This window comes from Diuraphis noxia, unplaced genomic scaffold (assembly GCF_037042655.1).
Source record: "Diuraphis noxia isolate RWA-SAM2 unplaced genomic scaffold, SU_Dnox_SAM2 contig0003, whole genome shotgun sequence".
Taxonomy (NCBI): Eukaryota; Metazoa; Arthropoda; class Insecta; order Hemiptera; family Aphididae; genus Diuraphis; species Diuraphis noxia.
The window spans coordinates 41,070,398-41,096,873 of record NW_028301713.1 but is presented as its reverse complement, the minus strand read 5'-3'; the positions used below and the strand labels follow the sequence as shown (position 1 = coordinate 41,096,873).

The following is a 26,476-nucleotide window of genomic DNA, read 5'->3' as shown; positions in this document are numbered from 1 at the left end:
CGTCGATTGTTGATAAATGGTTCACAAAATATAAGTAAGAATATCCAGTAATTTCAAAGTGTATAATATACTCCTATACATGACTTCGCAAGTGACTGATAGACTGGTTATAAATAAATTAATCGTATTATATCGGAAATACTTAACTTATTGGAAAACTGGTAATTTAATGATTTAATAATGTCAATGTGTTAATGTATTTCAGTATTTAGATAATGTATAAATAATATATGTAGATAGGTATATATGTACATTTGTTTTCATAGGCGTTAATGCACCATTTCAATGTAGCGAAGGATATCAATTGCTACCCCGCCAATTTTATTATTTTATCTACTGAATGCTACCAAAATTCATTATATTATGACATACAATTTAATAAAAAAATATTATTCAAGTTGTTTACTACCCAAAAATTTTACTCTATATGACGCTTGTTCGTTTCCAAGCTACAATGTGTTAATTGTATACATTTAGGTACATACATAATCAGTGATGATTGATGAGAGATTTCAACCAGGTAAAAATTCAAACTAACATTTAAATGTATATGTTTTATCTTCAAAATACAATAACACAAATGTTGGGATCATGAATTCATGAATAAAATATAGATAACAATTCAAATGTTACCGAGTTTTTATATCACCATAATCTTTAAACTTTTAGCTTATATTTTAACTTTTTAGAAGAGTAGGTCCCCAGAAATAACTATTTTCAATAAAACAAAGTGATCAAATATATAATAATATTATTATTATCAGATCCATGCCGTTAAGATTTGGCGCCCAGGGTAAAATTAAAAATATTCACCTTCTTAAAGTTTAAAATATCATAAAAAAATTTTAGCGCCCCTTATAAATCATACCCCCGTAGGGTATGCCCCCTAGCCCTCCCCCCCACGGCCCGGATCTGATTAGTGTATAGATTATTATGCTAATAATCTATAATAGTCATTAGTCAACCTCTACCTTTAATAAACTGTTAAAAAAAGAGTTATAATTCAAGAATCTACACACTGGCGAAGCCTGGTTATTCAGCCAGTTTATCAAATTTTGTTTAACCACGCTATAGACAATGATTTTAAACACAAATAAATTAATTAATTGCCTAAACGTTTATAGCTAACATACAACGTGTGCAATAAAAAGGAATAAAAATATGTTTTTTTGACAAAATGTTTAGGTGTAACAATTTATTCAAATTTACAAATTACGATTTGTGGCTTTACAGGTGGTAATTAAAAAAACTAATAACTTATTTTTAACTGAGTTGAGTTAATATTATTTTCCATATCAACTTTAAGCCTTTAGAGTAAATAAATACTCATATTGTGTTGTATATATTTTGGGTCAATTTGATGTACATTGATTAGGAGTAGTTAATTGTTTTCATTAACATACCCAACTTTAAAACATGCCCATTATGTGCTAAGATTACTTATATTCGGCTTACTTCAATTATTATTTTATCATTCTGAGTGAATGAAATCATTAATCAATAGTTTAGATAATCCCTGTATTAATTATATTATATAAGTTTATTGATGTTTTGTGCCTATTAAAGCTATAGGTAATTAATTTTAATACATTAAAGATTAAAGTATAAGACATTATGAATTAGATACTTTTATTTCATCTTTAAATTATATTTATTTTAAGCATCATATAGCTATCTACTTTTTAACTATTATTTTTATGTTATACCAGTTTGAAACTTAAACAAATAGGATAAACTCAAAAAGCTGACTCCTGATACTAAAAATCTGAGTGTTGGGCAATCGTTCTTGAGTAGGAATATATTTCCCCATATTTCTGTTAAATTTTGTGATATATGACAAACGTTTTTGAACTTAGATTCTTTATTGTTCATTATTTTTGTCATGGATTATGGACTTCACTACTACGTGATACTATGCTAGCAAAAGCCAAGAATTGTAACTGTAAAAGTTATTTTGTATAGCATTATTATTTATTTTACCAGTAATTTTAAAAGTTTATGCAATACGTTTCATGTCCCACGACTCATGGTATTCTTATACCTAGGTAACAGTTAAACAATTTAAAAATTTATCACATTAATCATCTTTATATTACCTAAAATATATGATAATGATAACTGAAATGATTACAATCTGACAATCATAATTTAATTTTTAACCATTTAGGTACAAGGTACTACACTAATTAAATGAAACAATATATTGAAACTAACCAAGTATAGCTTTTTTTTCAAAGAAACTATCCATTTTGCGCCATCTTCTCTTTGTTTTTTTATGATAATTTTATTTTCATTTTTCAATATGCACTTGCACTATACACCATCACACCTAATCATAGTGAAACACGCAGAAGAAATTCTATTTAACTGATTGAAAATTTAAAAAAAAACATATTGGGTACAAGAAAATTGGCTAAATTTGTCATCTTGCTTGCGGTTATTTGGGAAATATAATGACCAGGGCTCGAGACTTCTAGCATTTGCATATTTATTTATAATATGTTAAAATATAGCAGAGTAAGCTACAAATCCGTTTCATACTAAAACAAATGCAGTTTTAAAAGTTTTTAGTGCATATTTTTGCATATTTTAGGGTTTTTACATTTTTTCTGCTATTTTTATAAGTATCGTGCTATTTTTTGCATATAATTTGTTAATTTGAAAAAATGAAGTAATTTTGTGGTTTATACTTAGTAAGCGGCTAAATTCCTACTTTACAAAAGTAAAATGTTAAAACGTATAAAGCCACGGTTACATAATGACTTCAGTGCGGACGCGAATTATTTTTTAGAATTAGATTAAAAATAAATATTATTAGAATTATTAATGAAAATAATTTTTTTTTAATGTTTTTAAGAGCATATTTAATTTTTTTATTGGGCATATAATAGTGCATATTTTACCATTTTTTAAAGCATATTTTAAGGTTTTTTAGTGCTAGAAGTCTCGATCCCTGATAATGACCTATGCCCAGAGCCTAACCCAATATTTACCATGCTAATATATTATTTAACAGTGGATAAGAACACCAGCTGTGTGTTAGATATGACTTCCCAATATTTTTCAAGTGCCTCCTATGACCAACATTGGCAATACTGACAAGTACTTACACTATAAATTACTACATTAGTATTCAGTAGTGCCAGTATTGTGGGATACTGAGGCCATTACAAGAATAGTGTATTAGTTTATTATTTTCATGTATTATATTCTAAAGTATGAATACCCACTAAACTATGATTTAATTTTTTTTAATTATCTAATAATACGTCAACCACTTGAACATTAGAATTTAGAATAAGTACATTTATGTGATTTATGTGGTTTTTTTAAATCTTTTTAAAATTAAGTTATAGATACAATTCAGATTTTTTAAGAAAATAAATTAAAATATATTCCGAGTATCTCGTGCAGAGCAGTATCTAGGGGTGGGATTTTGGGCTTAAGATCTCCCCCCTATTTTTTTTAGTAGTACGTAATGGGTTCATATCATAGTAATAATATTTTCGGATGAGCATAGATTTAAAATCGTGACAATTTCCATAAATAAATTAAATGGATAATACATTAAATACTAAATAGTATGTGTATATATGTTTTAAAATTATTTCCTATTTTCCTATAGAATTAAATATGAATGTTTGAGCCCACCTCCCCCCCTCCTCACTCGAAAACAAATCCTGGGTACGGAACTGATCTTGTTGATTCGGTTCTAGAGTTGGGTAGATTTATTCAGAGATATGGAATTGGTTTCAGAAGTGTTGGAATTTTTGAAATTCGGTGATAATGTGATTGACCGTTAATTAAACGTCACATGTGTTGCATAATATGGAAATTATATTTTCCTTTTACAATTATTCAGATATATTCTTAAATCTTAATACACATCATATTATAATCTTCTAAGTTCTAAGATCTATATATTAACATTAAATAATAACAAATACATCAATTGATAAATCATTAAATTATCTTTCTTATATTAGGTAAAATTCACACAGGTTCCAATACTATTCGAATAATTTAAGAAAAAAATTTGTGTTGGAGTCGATGACTATCTGTTGCATAAGTATTCAGTATTTGCCATATTATTGTTTATTTTATTGTATAATATTATGTAACTTGTTGAATGATACAATCTTATTCACCATTATTCATTCATCATACAACATTAAATATTCTAACTAATGACTATTAGAAAATTTAAATCATATAAACTAGAGTTACATTGTTTCATAGCTTAGGTTTAATTTTTTTTTATTATTATTACCTTCCAACAACGTGTTTGACCTAATTAAACTGTTTGATTAAAATATAGTGTTGATTTTAGGTGCTGTTCATTGGTTTAACCGTAATCATGATACGGTTTTTTTTTCTATTTACCTATTAATTTCATTATTATTGTAATATAGAAAAATAACGTGAACTAACTGTAAGTTTCAACCTGGTACTATAACATGTTGTTATAAACTTATAACAGGTGTTACTAATATATAAATATAATGATAATTGCACATTTTGTATACTTGAAAAATTAAATTTTTAATTTCATTCTCAGATTTTCTCTAACAAAATAAACATTATTCTTATGAATTTATTATTTTTTTACTCCCTATTATAAACATAATCATTCTAATCTAAAAACGACCTTAACGTTTTAGATTCTGAGCGGAGCGAGGAATGTATTGATATTTTACCATGATGCGTGTTTTTTTTTGTGTCTGTCATCACATTTTGGGTCAGTAAAAGTGCTTCGATTTTCGACTTCAGTTAGTAAGTACCTCGTTCGATTAGAAAGTGAATCTAGTTGGTATTTTTTTTTATTTTTTTTTTTTTTTTGGGGGGGGGGGGGATCAAAAGTAACAAATGTTCAATATTTTTTGAAACAACCTGGATAAACAAATTAAAAATTATGGGAAAAACGAGAAATTTTACGCACAATCAGTTTTCGACAAAATCGATTTTGGTTTTTGATGTAACTTTAAAACAAATTACCTTAGGCACATGAAATTTTCACCGAATGTTATTTATATAAGTATATTCTATCCACCATGCAATTTTCAAAAAATGTCGACTTAAGTTGAACAATACATAGGTATTTGAAATTTTCGATCATTATTGGTTTTTTTAAAATTAATATCGATAAAAATTTATTTGTAAGGCAGAAAAGCTTGAAAATTTAATACAAGGCTCTTAACATATTGTTACAATAGCAGTTGAAAAATAAAAAACTTTATAGTCACAATTTCTTTTTACAAGCATTCAAAGTTTGAATTTTGACAAAATACGTAAAAATCACAAAATATTTTAAGCTAGAAATTCTTAAAAAAATTTCTTTTTAAATCTAATATTTGAAAATGTAATACAAGATACTTTATCATAAATTAAAAGTCCACCGAAAATTCAAATTAAATTTTTATGAGGATTTGAAATTTAAATTATTAAAACATTGGATTTTCACTTTTAGTTATTTTCTTATTTTGGTGTAACTCTGAAACAAATGACCGTAGATACTTGACATTTTCACTGAATGTTTATATAAGCATTTTCTATATTCGATAAAATTTTCAAAATATTTAAATTTGTTTTGAGCTGTTTACTGACATTTTAATTTTTCAACTTTTTTAGTTTTTTGCTATAAATATCGATAAAAATTTATTTGTTGGGTAGAAAAGCTTGAAAATTTAATACAAAGCTTCTAACACATTATAACAATAGCAGTTGAAAAATAAAATAAATTCATAGTCACAACATTTTTACAAGCATTCAAAGTTTGAATTTTGACAAGATACGTAAAAATCACAAAAATTCGCAAATTATTTTAAGCTAGAAATTCATAAAAAATTTTCTTTTTATATCTAAGATTTGAAAATTTTTAATAATCTATAATATATCCTAGACAGATAAACCGTCTCCGCTCAGAATCGTTTTTCGTATACAATGATATAATATCATTGCAGGATTCAAATTTAATTCCATCCATTACTATACAGTCACCCACTTGAAACCTACTTTACAGCTGCAGAACGACATCCCCGCTTTTTATTGATTTCGTTTTCGCAGACACTGCAGCTTGATCAGGATTTTAGATTTCAATATTTCGAGATATCATTCTTTTTTATCAGCATTATAATGAATTTCAAAAAATCATTTATATACATTTCATCTTCATTGATTAAATTGAAATTTACAAAGATAAAACACTCACGTACATGCATGTCTATCTAATACGTTACCACTTGACTAGAAGCCAAAAAATATGTCCGACTGATTGCCATGATAAATATATTTTAATGATTGAAATAAATATAAATGTAATATCTAATCTAATTTACGTCACATCTCAGATGCAAGTATAAAATTGAAATATTAAAATTCAAAATAAACAAAATTCTTTTTTTAGGACTACGTAAGGTTAGCAAAAGTCTATTTTTATAAAATAAAATAATAAAGTAATAACGAATTACGTGAGAATAATAGTGCCTATACTGCCTACTCATATAATCATTTTTTACAATCTAACTATAAATAAAACAAAAAGAAATATACCCAGCAACCACTTGTAATAAAATACTTTTATCGCTTGAGTATGGTTGGTAAATATTAATGATAAAGCGAGTAGTTATACTTTCATTACAATAAACACTAACTGATTTTTATATCCATCACTTCATAGCTAGGGGATTGATATAAATAAGTTACGCATATTAAATATTTAGTTAACAAATTAATTTAGGTACAATAAGAAAACATGTGATGTTCATTGATAGGCATTTTTCTTTGTTTGTCGTTTCATAACTCTTCAAAATGTAATGGAATATTATAGTATTTTCTATTTCTATAGTTATAAATGTAATTGTTTTTCCATAGTAAAACATAACTGATGTCTAAGAGTAATATGTTTTAATAAAGCAAAATAAATCCATACCAGGTATTTCGTATTTTAGTTTTAGAGCCTATAAGCTACGGATACGGACATTAACTATATATTGGTAATTATTTGAATAACAAACAATATAGGTAGTATTTTATTAGTCAAATTAATGTGTTATTTATAATTTTTATTCCATCAGTATACACGATTTTTGAGGTAAGTAGTAGGTACCTCGTATTAAATTTGGAAGCCTTGACTTTAAAAATTGAACATAACAATTTGTAACAACAAAATAATTTAACAATTTTACGAATTTCGTCAAAATTCTATTTTTAAATGTTTATAAAAAAATTATGCATTATATTATGTTTGTATACATATTAAATTTTTTGATTGGTATAAACACCTTTTAAGGAAAATAACCTTGTATTGCATTTGTTTTACCTACATTCACAATAAAAAAAAACTTAAGATAATCAAAAGTAGGCAAATGTATAGCTATGTAATAGCTCAAAAAGCATAATAATATTTCTATATTTGTAGTATGTAGAGAGAATGTGAAAATTAATTACTTTACCAGACATCATTTTTTTTCAATCATTTTAAAGAAATGTATTTAGTACAGTCGAGTGTTACTGCTGGAAAACATCCCTTAAGCATTTTCTACTAATATATCTTTTCACTATTATACTTATTGAAATAATCAATAATTAAAAAACAAAAATAAAAATAATTATTATAATAATCGAAGTTATGGCCTAATTAAATTCCCATTTTGCGATTTTATCTTAAACGGTAGAGACAGTATAGACAAGACGAACTCAGCGCGGTCGCCTGAGATTTTTTTCTCCAAACATTTTCTTGGCATAGTACTCTTATTCGTTGGAGAGATTTTTTCTATTTCATATAACTTACCTAAAAATATTTATTGGAATCGATGTGTACATAACCAATTAAACAACTAGATATTGTTGGTTTATGTGTTTATTATGCTTTGTTTTGATATGGTACTTAACAAAATTCATATAATAATGTACTGGCGAGCAAATCGAATGACTTTTTTTCTTCATGTGAGGACCCCTTTTTTAAAATTCCCCGGTAGGCCAAAAGTGGCCTATCCGCCTATGGCAGCCAGCAAGTAAGTATCACAGGAGAAAAAATTATTAATTATTAATAAAAAACCTGGTTAAAATGGCTTGATTAGGTAGTATAAAATCTGAATTCAGACGCTATTAATAAACAACTACAAACATGCAAATAAGAAATAAACAAATGTCATATATTGAAATATATTATATTCATACAGTATGATAATTACTAATTATAGTCATTATTCAAAACTAAATTAGTAAACAATGATTGTTATGTAGCAAATCAAAAAAGTCAATTCAGCACAACGCAAAACTTGATTGAAGTTAACAATTTATTAACATCTTCATAATATTATTATGTCGTGAATTAATTGTATATTTGTATAGTCGTATACTTTAATATAAAAAGTAATAAATTAACACAGTAAGGTTATGCCAAGCTGGGCTATTTTTAAATTACAATTAATTAACTCATCATATATTATATTATTGTAAGTTGTACTTTTATTATTTTTATTTTTGTGGACAATTCTTCAGGTCATTACGATAATATTTTCATCTAAACAATCACAAATTTGCATTAATTTTTACTTTATTGTTAAATTAAATGACTAAAGAAATATTTTACAATGTTCTCACACATACTTAACTAGTTCACATAGTTAGACTTGGACAACGCGGGGGTATAGCTCAGTGGTAGAGCATTCGACTGCAGATCGAGAGGTCCCCGGTTCAAACCCGGGTGCCCCCTTAAATTTTTGCAATTTTTTTCATAAATTATATTTTAAATATTTTCATTGATAATTTAAGCAGTGGACCGCAGACAATTTTAAAACAAATGCCTGTATTAAAATTAATAAAATAGAATTTATATAAAATGGCATACATAAAAATATTATATTGCTACGAAGTACAAACCCGAATACGTATAATGATGCGCATTCTAGTAGACAATATTATCATTACATTCAGATTGATGCTAGATAGCGCTACTAATTATAGTGAAAATTAATTTCCCCATTTATGTAGTTTCAACTTAATTTTATGAAAATGTTTTTTTCACATATTTCAAAATTAGTTTAAATTGAAACTTTTTTCCGGCATTTATTTTTACAATGGAGATTACCATTTTTTACCACTTATTCGCATGCTACATTTTGTAATTTGTTTACTTAGGTTTAAACGTGAAAATGCGAAATCAAAAATTAAGTGGTGAGTTGTTAACAATATTGCCGTCACCCCGTGTTCGGAAGATTTTTTAAATCCCTGCTACGATTAATATTTCTTAATTACAACAAAATAAGTAAAATTGTTGCATGATAATAATAAAATATGCAAGACAATCAAAACTAAGAATGTTGAACAGTTGCTTAATTGCAAACGAGAACATTGTTGACGGATCGGTCGCTAAACGCTGTCGTGTGTTTTGCGATCTCCGTGGCTTGGAGATATTTTTTATTGATCACAGTATACAGTACACAGTATACACATTGAATGTTCCAACCGTCGACTATCGACTAAACGCATCATTGGCTTTTTACTTTATGATACGCATTACGTTTGTTTTGCAGTTGAACTTCATACCACTGAACATTTTGTACTAAGTGTAGCTTTGTTGTTTCACAAACGACTTAAGTACCCAAATATATCAATAATATATAAATTATATCATATAATTATTCGCTCAATATTAGCTAGGTTAGGTCTATTTCCTATCTGGTGTTCTCACCGTTCACCTATCACCTCTAATGCCTATGGAAGTCTGTATTTACATGATTAACGAGTAAACGAATATGGACCATAATAGTAGCTTTGGCCTTTGGATTTACAAATGTGGGACCAGCAATCGAAATTTGAAATCCATAATCTACTATTATGGTCCATATTCATTTACTCGTTAATCATGTAAAGACAGACTTCCATAGGCATTAGAGGTGATAGGTGAACGGTGAGAACACCAGATAGATTAGGCCAAATAGACCTAACCTAGCTAATATTGAACGAATAATTATATCCTATATTTTGGTACTTAAGTCGTTTGTGAAACAACGGTCGTATTTATTAAACTATTGCTGTTTACAACTTTACGCGTCTACGCAATAGTAGGTACCTACGCATAAATGCATATTATAATGATTGTTTTTGCTATAATTAAAAAATAAATAAATAAATAAATAATGATTGTTTAAAAATGGAAATTTTAAGTGTTGTATTATACTCTTAACAACTATACCCGACACTGCTACAGTTGGTTTGGAAAACCATGTCGATACAGAATAAATGTGTATGAGTTGTAGTAACATTTAGCCAACAATTATCAAATTATTAATTTCAAATGTAATTGACGCTGAAATATAATATTACCGTTGATTTTACTGCGTTTTTATCATTGTACACTAAAATCAACGATGATAATATATTTTACAATAGTTTTACCATTTTTTTATAATATTATATATTTACAGCAGCGGCGACAGTGGCGTAGCCAGGATTTTGATCTGTTTATACGGGGAAAAAGAGCTGATAATTTGTTTATGACGTCTCATAGATGACGTATGCATAATAAAATACAATTAGTGCAAATATTTTCGAAATAGGACAGTGGTTTTTTAGGTGGCGCTGGAAGTGACTCATGTACACGTTGTTATCATACCAATAACAAGAAAATCTAAAGTTAAAATCATCTTAAATCGATGGATTATATACAGTTTATTCAAATAATTATGAAAATATATATTTTTTTTTTAAATAATGAGTTAAAAAGTGTTTCCAGTTATTTTGACATGTAATATTTAAGTTTTTACAGTTACATAATTAAATAAATGTGTGTTAATATAATATAATATGTAATAAAAGATTTTTAGTATAGGCGAACATTTGTCTGTACATTATGTCCTCAATCCTCACACATCATATTAAATTTAATTAAATACCGTCAAAATAATTGAAACATATAATGGTATTATACAGTCATTAAAATAACGAATCTTGAATAATTATAATTTAGATAGTACATTATATAGATGACCTTGTAACTATTGTGTACGGCGTACAAGCGTTATTATTGCTGTTTTCATGAATTTACATCTTGTAGCACGTAGTAAGCATAAATATTATTCTTATTCAGTAGTGCAATACTAATATGTTTAAGTAACAGTTTATCTGATATAAATTATATGTTAAAAATGAGTAAATTTCTGATTTTTTTTCAACTGATTGTAATTTAATATATTTAATATGATAGCGAAGTAAGGTTTAAATAATTTCCATAAGTGAAATCAGTGAAATCACTGTTATTTATTATTGTATCATTGTTGTAGTATTTTTTATAAATTAATTGTGTTAGGTCAGGTTACTACAGGCTTCTATTAACGCCACAGTTGTCCCAATCGTTGGATTTAAAATGAATTGTATCTATGAGATTTAAAGGGTTAATATTTAATTATATTAAAATTATAATCACATATCAATTAATTTTAAAAATTACTCATTACAATCCACCGCAGGTGGAATATCCTCATCTAATATCTCAATTTAATTTATTCATGGGCAACGTGATATAGTTATGGTATTGTATATTATTGTATTATGCGCAAGGTGGAAAGAAAAAAATGTATATTTCTATTAATGTTCTTTCCAGAATATTTGTCAAAATGGAGATTTACGATGAGGAAAAAACTTTTTCTCGATGTCGATTTTTATTAAACGTATACGTAACTGCATATAATTATTATATAGGTAATTTTTAAGGGTTTTTTAGAGACAATTATTAATTTCAAATTTCAATTAGACTTTTCATAATTTTCTGCCGGAAAACACGGTTTGTAATTTCCACACTGACCGTTTAATATTAAATTATTATAATATACTTTCAATTCTTATTTCATGATTGTATTATTTTATTAAACGAAAATCGTCTATTAATTTAGGATTGTAATATATCAGGTTACTGATATTTCAATATAACTCTTATATAGGTTTAGATTCTGATCGAATAATATCTATTGACTACCAACCAATAACTATATCAATCATCTAATTTAAAGTGCCTACATATTTGATAAAATAATGTCCCATTCAACTAAACATTCAAATATTCAAATGTCATTTTTATCATTTATACATATGATTTAAACAAGTTTTTAATAGTTTATAGCGAGTAAATATAATATTTATAAGTTTACGTCTAAAAATATATAAAAATTTGTTTGATTCTTTCTTAATTTAGTGATTACTTTATTACTTAATACATTCTGTACGAAAAGATCTTTAGACAACAAAAACATTGTTAAGTACTTATCTTTTAAAATTTATGAACTTGATGTTTAGGAACCAACGCAGCCACGCAACATTTGATATGGTTAAATATATTTTTTTCTATATCTATAAACCTTAAACTCTATGACTAATAATCTGATTAGGGTTAAGAAATTTTAATAATTTATGAGTAATACAAGTTCATAATATTATTAGAATAGAGCATCGTCTTTAATCGAGGTGATTATAAATTAAATTATATATATATTATCTCTGATAAAACTAATGATATCAATATGTAATAATTTAGTCGAGCGAATCCTAAATATTTCCTGAAAATAATTTATAAGTACCTAGACTATAAAGATATATCGTGGCTGACATAATACTATTCATAAAAGGAAATGATAGGAGTGTATAAACAATTTCTTATCAAAATAGTGGCATGTATATAGTATACATGCCAATGTTTGATAAAACGATCAACAAATTCTTTGAATCTATGTTTTTCAGTGATATCAAACAATTATGAGTACATATTTAAAATTCTTGTATGGTTGTACCTGCGTATATTTTATATCACTTTTAACCTATTGTATCATTTTAACAAGAGTTACACACAAAATTAACGATAAATTAAATTAAATGTCTTTAACCAATGGCAATAATATGGCATATGGGTATAACCGATTAGGTATTTTCTATAGTTTTAAGTGATATATTATTTGTTATTGCAGAAATGATATTTGAAAACAATTGAATTAAAACTATACAATAATACCTATCTATTATTTATTGAACTATTGTAACTCTTACTATGTTTTTTACAAATACAACTATTGTTACAGATTGGAGCTTTTGAACCAAAAATGTCTAAGTGAACACATGCAACATTTTGGAATTATTAAATTGAAATGATTGTAACACAAAGTAACAAAATGAGTTTTATTTTTAGATTTATTTGAGTTGAAGAAAAATGTCATGATCCATATTTATATAGTTTGATGGTAAGGATTTTAATTTTTAACAACCATCTATGACAAGAGCGTAGATATAAATTTAATCAGGTGGGTGCAACTAAGCGTATTTTTAAATTTTCACTACAATTTAAAATTTCGTTAGACATTAATACCTATATATATTAGCTATATGATAAAGGCAACGTAAGGGTAATTTCCCCCTGACCCCTTAGCTATGTCTTAAATCTATATAGGCCTAGGATTTGATATTGCAATGATGCCATTAGATAATTAACATTCAACAATGTTATAATATGAATTAGAAGAATAGTAATCGGTTACTTGACGTATTTAGATAAATGTAATACCTCTACGCATCATCATTTTATAAGTAACGGTCGAGTGTTTTTTCATTCTACAGCTTCAGCAACACACTCCGCGTCCTATAGTCTTAAATTTATAATTTCTGTTACCGTGGCTTTTATTTTCATACTTGTTCGACTGGTCTGGGATTCCAACCAATATATAAGTGCCAAATTTGCTGTCAATTAGTTAAAAAATGCGGATTTGTATATGCATTATTTTATAAATAACCCGACTAACAATATCTGTATAGGCTCTTTATTTATGGTTATTTATCTATCGTTTTCGTTTAGTTTTAATTTGAAATATTCGTTTTTTGTCAACATCAGCCGAAGATTTTTTTAAGTAATCACATAAACATTAAAAACCTACTTCAAACATATACTTTGCGTCTGATATACATATATTTACAACAGTGGTTATATACAACTATATAATTGTTATTCAATTTTATATTTTCATTGAATAGTTTTTAGCTTTTATTGAAATCCGTCAAGTTGTTCAGAAGTTGCATGACCACAACAGTGCAACAGAACAATAACCTATATAATATATTTAAAGAAGACATAAGTATATTCGAAACCCGTAATTTACGCGAAATTCCAACGGTCTTGTGTGATGTTGTGATCCGCCGTACAGTGCAGTGCGTTAATGGGGCAGTGTGTTCGTAATAACGGGTGTACCTTTATTATTTATTTTGTCTAACAAAAGTTTGCATGATAATAATAATAATAATAGGAATCGCGTGTCGTTTAGCTGGCATTGTGGCGCGCACGGTTCGGCGCTATAATATTATATCATCATCACCGCCGCCGTTCGATCGTATCTCGAATAATAATAATAATAATAGTAAACAAACAATACGAAATCGCGGCGCGCAGAGGTGGTCTGCGCACAATATAGTAATAATAATAATAATAATAATAATGATAATAATAAAAAGTAATGCACGCGCGTAACAACCCTTAACGTGACGGTGGCCCGGCCCGACGACTGTGCGACCCCTGAAAAACGTCGGCGGAGGTCTGCGGAAGTGCCGGCGCGTACGCGTCAACGAGTGGGCACGTGTTGGCCCACATATAATATATCACCGTATACACATACGCGAGCGCGCGCTCAGGAAACGTATACAATAATATACGTAAACTTTGTACGTCGTCGGCGTCCGTGCGTGAATTTGCGTAGTGCGGTAGGTACCTATAACATTATATACCGACGACGTAGATGCGGCGGAGACCACCCTCGGTGACACACTCACCACCACCGTTTACACCGTATAAATATTATTGTAATACACAGCATACGTAATTGCGCACTCAAATTCTATTTAGCACTATTTTAATACGCTATATACTCTGGTCAATGCATGACTGTTCTTATAATATTGTAATTGCATCGTTGCCCAAATACCGATCATAGGTACTTGTTATATATTACAACTCAGAGGCGGTTTGAATGTATTATACTTAGTGGTGCAAGACAATATATAGATACCCCCCCCCCCCACCCCACCACCATCATAATAGAAATTACAAATAAATATTTTTTAATAAGTTTATAGTTTATAATTATAGTTTATATTTATATTTATTTTTATATTTATATTTATAGTTTATATTCTTAACTCGACGCTTTCAACAGTTTCAGCCACGATTATCATTTATCATTTGTCATTGATTAGGTACTTTATCACTTTTTTCATTTGTTAAACATTAAAATTAAACATTGCGGTCAGCACATGCTCAACCAAGACTACCCACCCCCCTAACATTGGTGGTGGGTGCAGTGCACCAAAAATAGTATACTCAAACCGCCTCTGTAATACAACTAAAGTATAACAGAATATATATAATATATATATATATATATATATATTGTTCTCTGTTTGAACTTTAATTACTATATACAGCCACCATATTATAATTACGATATACTTACTACGTTAATTATTAATAATAATGTTATATCTTATATAGGTGTACTGGAAGAGCAATTCAGGTCTATTGGTGTACCTTTAATACAACTGTGTTAAACTGTTAAGGTCTATATATTGATAAATACTTATACGAGTAAAGTAGATATATTAGTCTAACGTTATATAGCGAGTCTCGGTTAGAATATAATATTGTATTTCTTTGAGGACGGTTTCCGTGCGAACAAATCGCATTCTGTACATTGTTTTATGCATTATTTTGAAAAAAAAATGTCAACATTGAAGATTGAACCAATTGAATATTATGTTTTTGGTACAATTACGTGGAGTAAATTTTGTTTGGGGCCAATTCTAAAAAAAAAATGTTCAACGTTTCATCTTAAATAAAGTAAAAACATTGTTCTGAACTTTGAACAAAGGTAGTTTGATTTGTTTTTAGAACATTTCAATTTATTTTTTAATTGGTTTGGAATTAATGTCGACAAATATTTTATGTCTGAGTATTATTGATATTTGAAAGACGAAAGTGCATCACTGTCAGCAGGATACTTATTTTTTAATTGTGTTTATATTTATTTATTATTTGTAAAATAAGGTTAAATTTAGACAAAACAAGTTTCACTTTTTTAATAATTCTACCTTACAAGTATGTGATTTAGTAAATTGCTTATGTATGTGTTATGTTTATTATACTATTTCGAATTCAAAATATACTTTGTATCAAAACAATAATGTCAAATATTTATGATGACGCACGTGAGATAATTGTACTTCAGTAATAGTTTTTTATTGGTATTTATTTTTGTGTATCTATTTACCAAAGAAAAGTTTTTGATAAGCCTCTTGCTTCTACGCCATTATATATCCATAAAGGAGTAATTTCCTAACATACATAAATGTTAATATTTTAAGTTGCTTAAAAGTTTATTTGAGAGAGTTTGATTCCTTTTTATTAAAAATAATTTGTTAAATGCGATATATCTGTAGTAATACAATTATTACAAATTAATCTTTCCCAAAATTTCGATATTTATTTAAAATATTCAGTTCCTAATTAATCTAATTATGTGTCTATATGAAGTATTATTGATATCCAACAAATTCCATAAATAATTAATTAAAATATAATTATAATAAAATGTGTGTTGGTATTAAACATTGGCCAATACGAAATGTTATTTGTGATTGGCATTCATCGCATAAACTACATGTTTATAGTAGGTAATAGGTATCTATGGTTAAATCGGTGTTTGTCAATTGCGCCGATTTTTCTAGACTACCTGAAATTTATACATCTTTTGCGCCGGTGGATTTATCCCAAACGAAAAAGGTATACGTCTTTTGCGCCAATAAATTTATCAAAAATTAATTTGGTATACATAATATATATATATTGTGCCAGGAAGATATTATAAAATATCATATTATTATACTATTATTAGATTATAATATAATTATCAAACATATAAAATAAAGTGTAATTTAAAAAATATAAAAATTTCATAAAATTAAAATACATATAAATAAACGATGATCGCCTAGTGTGTAATTAGCTTATTTTTCAACTTCAGTATTGCCGGCGCAATTAATGTATAATCTTTTTTTGACCTAAATATCGTCCGGCGCAGTTGACGTATAACCTTTTTGAATCCCATAATTTTTTTTCCTTACCTGTGATTTCTGGCGCAATTGACATATACCCGGTTAAATATTGCTCATAATATATGAAGTTCGTGAGTTGAGTTTTTGAATAACGAAATAGGTACATATTGTGTTTCACATATTGGTAGATGCGATTAGATAATATAAATAAATCGAAAACAAAAAATAATATTCCCTTAAATGACCCAATCGTATATATGCATTACTACAAGGATAGGATGTACATAATTTTACCGTAAAGAACCCTAATGCAGTAATACGATTTTAGATGGCCCACCCCTGGCCGGGGGGGGGGGGGGGGGGTTGTGGGACGAATTCGGATTTGCATAAGAGTACAGCCACGCGAGGCTAGGTTACCGAGTTTATGGCTATCCCTGCAGGGCGTGAGGTATACGATGGCAGGCAGGAGGAAAATAAGCCCGAGGAGCATTAAAGGCGGTGGTAACTAATGTCGGTGTCAGGATCACGACGGCACCGCTATACATCGCCATTTACGGGACCTTTGGGACCGTCGCGATCGTATTCGTTTCGCCCAAAAGAATATTATACACTTAAATGTACGCCGCTTGAAATTGAATTTGAAAAGGCTAAAAAAATATATATTATAGGTCGGTAGGTAGAAGGTACTTTTTACCAATTCAGTTTTCCGTGAAAATTGTTCTACTAAATGTTTTAGGGTAAAACTGTTATATCAATCAAATCCGGTGGCATAAAACTATATCATATAAATATCAGAATATATATTATGTATAACTTACGCATTTATATTGTATATTTATAAGTTATTCGTATATTTAGTACCTTATAGGTACCGACGTACCGCAATATACCTATACTTATATTATAAAATGTCTCTATTTTAATGTTCTTTTTAAAACATCTAAACTTATTAATACACTTCGACTCACCATATTTAGAATAGATATATTACTTTTTGCTATTGCTTATCGATTATACATAATTTATATTCCACTATATTACATGAAAATATTATTTGCTTATTACATTACGTACTTACTATGTTTTATTTCAAATTATTTCTAAACTTTATTTGTTTTACACTCAAGATTCGCGATATTCATAAACTTCGAATCAAATATAAACTTTTTTGAGCTTATGCAATATTGAAATTGCAGTATTTTATATTTAAAAGCGGTATACGTATTATTTACACTTTATAGTTTTTATTATGCAAATATTATAAAAACAAATTTATAATATGATATATATATATATAAATAAAATATGTAGCATAGATATTATGTACCTACATTTCGAATGTCATTACTCATTAGTTTAACTAGTTTTCAATAATTTAAAAACAGGATTTATCATTTATGTATGACATACGATATCATTATTACTATCATTACTACTTACTACTACATTTTAATATTTATTTTTCAATCGGCACCAAAATGGTAAAAATGTGATGATATATTATTATATAACTGACTAGCAATTAAGATAACTTAAGAAACTATTATTTATATATCTATATATGCGGGTAGTCAAAAACTTGAATTAAATATAAGTAATAGATGTATATTTAAACCTAAAACCGTATTATAATATCAAGTATGTTTTATGTTCATAGTTAATAATTTTGAGTTTGTATATATTTAAAAAAAAAAATGTTATTTTACCTGTTATAATAACTCATATTAAATATAGATAATAGATACATATTATGATACTTTAAATATTCAATTTTTAATTTATTTTCAAAATTTAATACGTGTTACGTTGTCTTATACTTATAAGTTATAACGGGAGATGGTAAACTGCGGCAAAATTAACCTTTTTCTAAAAGTCGATATGTAAACTGCGGCAAAAAAAAAATTTAGATTATACAATTTGCGTACAAATTGGTAAGGTAATTCCAAATGTATTTTTAAGATTTAACGAAACATATATCGGTAATATCGGTTTCTTTACATTTGATAATACTAGTGGCTTAGAAAATTACAAAATTTGGGTCTATCTAAACTTTACATTGAAGGAGACACAGATGAAGGAAAATTTTTAAATTATATTTTTGGTCTCCCGTTCCTTGACCCTGACGAAGTCGAAGATTCGTTTGTTTTTGATTTAATTGCAGATATGCCATCTAATAATAAAATAGAACAATTTTGCGATTATTTAACAGAAACTTATATATAAGACTTATTCCCTCCTTCTTTGTGGGCATTAAAAGAAGAAGTTATAACAAAATCATTTCCATTCAAAATTTAATGCGTATTTTTATCATCATCATCCATCACTATATAAATTTATAGATGCTCTACAGGATATTCAAGTTGACACACATATAAAAATTAGAAGTGTAGAAGAAGGGGTAATACAAAAAAGAAATAAAGCGACAACGCAAAAATACAAATTTATTAACAAACAGCGAAAAATGAAAGAAGATGGACGAATTTCAAGATATGAATTTTTGAAAAATGTATGTTTTAAGAACAAACGACAAAATGTTAATTACCTAGGTACCTATTGTATTATTATTTTATTTTTTAAATTTAGTTTTTTTTTTATTATAAGAGCCCTAGCCCTATACGATCTTTTAAATATTTTTTAATAATAATAATAATATTTTTCAATTTTGAAAATTGGTTTTTCTTTATTTTTACGCCTAATACTCTAATAGTCTCTAGATAAATAGATGTCATAACTCATATTATACACGATATGTATATAATTTAGTATATATAGAAGGTATATAAAATTAATTTCCGCAGTTTGTATAATATATCTTATCGGTTTTGCCGCAGATTGTATAATCTTAATTTTTTTTTGCCGCAGTTTACATATCGACTTTTAGGAAAAGGTTAATTTTGCCGCAGTTTACATACAGCCGTTATAACTACACCCAATGTATAGTCACAATTGAGTTGGTTTGAAATTGTTGACACACAGAAAATACGCAGTGAAATGTCACTAGTAAATTGTTCACTTCAAAAATAAGTAGCGATAATAATATATTATTGTCATTGATTTTACAATATTATTATTATATTAAAAGTTAAAATAATTTAATATTATGTCTAGTTGTAGTCTTTTATCATTGGGTCTGGGATTTTTATGCACTTATTTGCATTATTTTCTGAAGCTAGGTGATGCTTATTCTGTACTTAACCATAAGAATTTTACGTTGCATGTTTAACATTTTTTAAGACATTTAATAATACAATTTGGTTTTTTTTTTAAATTTAAGATCTTAAAATTTGTATTGATTAAGTTGCTTTTTAACCTAACCTAACCCAACGTGATAACAAGGTTTATTAATAATATTCTATTATAGGTTTATTACCTAATATAAAATATTATTTATTTTTTAATCGTCATTTTTCAAACGGACCCATTTGGTATCGAAATAAAGATAATGAGTAGCTATGAAAAATTAAATCGGAATAATATATTTTTTCAGATTGAAGTCTATGTAGAAGACTGAAAATTGTGCAGTCCTTTAAAACAGTCCTTTTAAAATTAATAAAAATATTATTTATAGATATTCAGTGTGCGCGTTATTAAAATATTATTATCTATATCCATTCTATATTTCTGTATCAATCAGATTTGTATAACTTGGTTTTCAACGCATTGTAATCTCAACTACTTACCTACTGTTGTTTAAGTCAATTAAAGTTTGTGTGTATGTTATTTTCCGGTTTGACGCTTATATTGTAATAGCCTCTATAAACTATATATTTTATATGAGACCACTTTCGATGCACAATATCCCCAGGGGTTAGTTTTGTTTGGCGCACCGTGTGCTCTGAAAAGTAAACCATTTACACAGCCGACGTGACAAGTACAATGCTTGTATAGACCAGCACAACACTTGGTAATAGCCACCCTGCCGAGCTGTAAAACAATGACATCGGTAGTGAAAGAAGTGTATTTGACAAGGGAACATATATTATATTGGATTTACGGACACAGAGAACGAATTGGTTTTATGTTGATTTGAATTTGAAATTTGTATCCGCTGTTCTTCCAAAAACCAATGAACCGTGTAACGATATACTTTTTATTTGTTCACAACTTTTGTCGTAAAATAAATAGAAAATAAATATTATTTCCATGCGATTTTTCAACTAGGTTTTTTAAAATATGGACTTTTGAATTTATTATTTTTATAAAATTATTATATGAGAGTTTTTGTTTGTTTATAATATTATAATGTTCCTGCACAGATAAATCATAAAAATAAATTTTTATTTTGTTTAAATTTTTTGCCTACCTATACTAGTTATTAGTATTGTTTTAAACTATGTAAAAATGCTACAAAACAAATTATCTGTAGAAAAAATACCATCAATGTAAAACTAATGTCTAGTACATTGTTTTCTTTTCTCTCCTCAATATATCATCATTATAGTATACTTCGTAATTCACGAAGACAATATATTTTTTATCAGTTTAAACATAAAATGTTTGAAAAAACAATTTTTCAAAAAAATAAATATTAAAATTTATTTTTTCATCTTAGATTTTATGAAAGATAATTATACGAATGCTGAATATAATAATTAATTATGTAATTTTAATTATTTAAATACGTATAGCTCAATTATTAATACATACCTATATTGTTATACCCACATATTTTTTATGATATTTTGCTTATTATTATTCTTAAAATCGCGTCTTAATTTATACATATTTTTCATTAATAATTAGATATTTTCTTACACATGTATTTTAATTTATGCAAAATAACATTATAATAATGCAGGTAAAGTTTTGAATCATAATTTCTTACCAAAAAAAAAAAACGTTTTACGCTTATTAACTTCACGTAATGTGTGTACTGTATAGCACATACTGTAGCTGTCTTCACAATAACAAACTAATAATATAAAGTGACAGAATAGTTTATTTTTCATTACTAACACCTCACTTTAAATTAATGAATATTCATAGCAAACTTTTTTGTATATAAATACGATAAAATTGTATTATCCTTACTTTAGCTTTTTATACGATAAAGACAGTACATATATTGGATGCTATGGGGTCTTAAGTAAAATTCAGCGTATTTTCTTTATTATTAAACACATTTATTATATACACAAGTATAGATATAAAGTAGTCGTAGAGTGAGTGCGTTACCTAACCTATATATAATTCAAGACACATGTATTTTACACGAGTATACGACGTCTGATATAACAATGTTACACATTAACTATTTTTGTGGTAAATTGAAAAGGAAAAAATAAAGTCGAGAAACCCATGTATCAATTATTATGTGGCAGTGCTTTTTCATTTTGTTCACCAACAATCCCAAACGGTAATGTTGTTATCTACCTTAAGTCAGTGATTGCCGAGAATTGTGACTTATAGAATTTTGTTATGACCCTCTGCCCTTTCAAAGAGCGCGAACACACATGCATAGGGTGTCCGTCACGCTGATTGGCTGGTATAAGTGCGTTATATCACCGCGCGTGGAAAACCTTTCTCCTCCTCCTCTTTCGGACGTCTCCACCCTGCATTGCACCTTCGTCGTCCCCATAACATCGTTATGTGTTTTTAGCTTCGCTTAAGCCGTCGTGATGACAACGTAATCGGGTTTGTTCTTAGACTGCCAACACTACCCCACCGTCGGTTAATATAAATCTGACAGAGAGTGCTGCACACGTGAGACACTCTCGATGGACAAGGGATGATAGAGTGCGAATATGTGGTTACCATCAACTCCTTTTGACGCTCACGAACCAATCCAATTAGTAACGATAAAACTTCGGTCAAATTGAAGTAATCATTTTCTGGATTAAATATTGCCGACGCCAATCAGTACCAAAGTATATCGTTACAGATTTTCGGCGACAAGTCATATTATATAGTATTAGCCTAATACGCATGAACACGCGTTGACAGGGAGAATTCCGAAACCTAGTTATGTTATCATTACGACAAAAAAAAAAAAAAAACCCCGAAACCTAAAGAATAAGGAAACTTTTAACATTTTAATTTGTAAATCATACTTCAATCTATCATGTAGTTAATAATAACCCAAAATAATATAGTAGTCGTGTACGTAGAATACGCGTATTGTCACATTGCAGGTACTAATAATATACGTACAGCGAGCAATATAAAGATAAATATTATATAGGTACTAATTACACTGATCTAATCTCTCAAAATTCAGGGCAAAGTATACACAAAAAATTATAATATTTACATTTTCAAACAAAATAATAAAAAGAACTCATGTTGGGAAATTATGTATTAAGTTATAACTGTTTTGACATAACTTCGAATTTATGTATACTGATAATATTTTTATTTCCTGTAAACTGTATCTCAACAAAAACACTACGTCAACTCCGTGTAAAAAAACGCTAAGTAAAAAAAAAAAATATATAAATGCAATAAAATGTGTGATATAAGGTGGAATCTAAGTAAATAGTTTAATGAATAAAATGTATGTATAAATAATTAATTCAAATTTAATAAAAATTGGTTATTTATATTAATTTATAATATGAATTATTTTAACTCAAATTGATCCAATTTTGGTTTACTTAGCCGGAAACAATTTATTTATTGTAATGGTGCTTTCATTATTTATTACATAAACTATTAGTACTTGGCTATACATTTTTTAGACTGAATCTTCCGGCCAAGTAAACCAAAATTGGATCAATTTGAGTTAAAATAATTCATATTATAAATTAATATAAATAACCAATTTTTATTAAATTTGAATTAATTATTTATACATACATTTTATTCATTAAACTATTTACTTAGATTCCACCTTATATCACACATTTTATTGCATTTATATATTTTTTTTTTTTACTTAGCGTTTTTTTACACGGAGTTGACGTAGTGTTTTTGTTGAGATATCATTAGTTTTTATTAGGGTCAAGATATTTTTTATTTTTTTTTCCATTATTATGATGTAATGTCTTATTTATAATTTTTTTAAGATGTTTAAACATATCGTTCTGTACAAAAGTACATTTTGTTTCCTATACTTCAGCACCCATTTTAATACTCTATCTGCAGTACACCTACCTTGAACCAGAGGCATTTTTAATTTACCAATTGATCTATTGGTACATTTTTCAATATTTAATAAAATGGAAATAACTGTTTGGATTTTGGATTCTTTCTTTTTAGTGGTACTTCATGTACCGTGTTAATACTGCACTGTTTAATAGTAGTACTATTATAACTTTCAACTACGATTTTAGATTGAGTAGACTCCTGATATTTTTTTTCCTCATATCTCGCGCCTTTTGGAGTTAAGTTACCATTTTTAATGTAGACACAATTCGACACAAATATGAAGACAGTCACAATAAAGTATTATAAATTATAATAAAGACTGTTATAATAATTATTATTATTATAACGACTATATATTATTTAACAATAAAATGCTCAATGGAAAATGATAGATAGTCGATACGGTTAGGTTTGGTGATACCACGTGCATTGAATAATAATATTATGGACACGAGACAATAACGCCGACAACAAGCTCGTACGCAGGACGCGAGACGAAAGAACGAAATTTCAAATTACGAAAACAGAATGCACCGATACCGATAACTGATAAGCGATTGTGGACCATGTTCGCGTGTTAGTATGTTGTATGTGTCTAGCGGTGGGGGGAAGCAATAGTAGTGGGAGACACACGCCGCCGTCGCAAGAATCCTCTCACTCGTCCCGTCAACATGACGCGTTTAATACGGCAGCCGGCGGCGAAAGTAATATAAAATGATCACTTAAATATCCACAGTTTTTTGATCATAACTAAAATACTATTCAACCGATTCTATTTAAAATTATAAAAGCACGTAGCCTATGATTTTCTCGATCGATTGATATCTCATTCTAACTATTTGGTTCATTAATTAGACCTACAGCCTTTAATAAAGAATACCAAAATATTAACACGTATTAAATGGGAATGTTTAGGTTTCTGTATATATACACGGTCGAGTGCTTCGCCTTCCTTTTTTTTTTACTTAGCTCGCGACACTACCGTGTCGCTGGATTCCTTATTTATAATATGTTTTTAAAATTTTAACCACAGGAAAATATTCCAAAACTCTTAGTATTGCCAACTTCAAAACATTTTATTATGGAAAAGCAAGTGTTATTTATTTTTTTTAAGTTTAACATATTTTAAAATTGAAATGGAAACAGAAATTTCACAAACAGATTTCGTAATCAGAAACACGTCTTGTTCTAAATAAATGAAATATTTATTAATATGTAACTTAAAAAATAAATTAGGATAGTTATGTAGTAAGTAAGTGAGTTTACATATAATATTTTATTCTTTCAGCCCAAACTTCCAAATGCTAAAGTATCAACGTTTAGTGTTCGTATAAGAGTAACAAGACACAGTATTCAAAACACGCTAGGTAGCTAATAGTAATGATTATTTTGTTAAACTATGTTTACAGTGGTTATAACACTGTTCCATATAATCAAACACCCTTAGTTAAATATACCTAACCTAACCTAACCTAAAATATAACTATTTAAATAATTTAACTAAATAGGTACCGTAGTTTTTATGATATTTATTTACATCATTAGATTTTGGAACAAACTGTATCACTTTATTCATGATATTAGAATCTGTAATAACAGTATATACTTCGTTGGTTAGTTTTTCTTTCAAGCCACTCAAGTCACTGCACTTAATGTTTATCTATTATGCTTATTATACATTTTTTTTTGTTTTGTATAGATTGAATAAATTATAGTTTAAAAATTTGATCGCTGTCTTAAACAGGGATGGTAAGACAATACTGTAGGTTATAGTATACCTACAAAGATCATTTATTATAAATTTCAGATAGATAGAAATAGTTGATATTTTTATTTTTATTTTTGAGGAATACATAATTCATCCATTGACTGTCAGTGTGGTGTATAATTATATTGAGACGTAGGTAGGTAAATGATTTTTAAGCGCATGTAATAATTTTTAACGCATGTGATGTACACGACTGCATTATAGATTAATCTTTAAAGTTAGTTTTTTGACTACATTATATAACTTCACGCATTATAGCGGTAACATTATAATATTATGCGTATTAATACTATGGATGCGTATGTATATGGAATATAATTGTGTCATTTTAAAATTATGCAATCTATAATAAATACACTTTTTTCATAAAAGCTTTTGATCTGAATATTTATGTAAAATAACATTTTTATTTATACATACGGCTTGAACTTTTTTTTTTTCATAAAAGACCCCATCGGGCATGTATACTATGCTGTGCGCGTGTATCGTATTACTGTACATACTTAATTGCGTATATATTATGTATATATACCTACCTACCGG

The 26,476-nt window shown here is 27.7% G+C and overlaps 1 protein-coding gene and 1 non-coding gene across 2 annotated transcripts in view; one reads left to right on the top strand and one right to left on the bottom strand.

Annotated features, from left to right (window-relative positions):
* The window catches only part of for (cGMP-dependent protein kinase for), a 133,940-nt gene that overhangs the window by 99,478 nt on the left and 7,986 nt on the right, over nucleotides 1-26,476 (bottom strand). The window lies entirely within an intron of this gene.
* On the top strand, nucleotides 8,645-8,716 carry TRNAC-GCA (transfer RNA cysteine (anticodon GCA)). Its single transcript has one exon. It is a non-coding gene; the product is annotated as a tRNA-Cys (tRNA).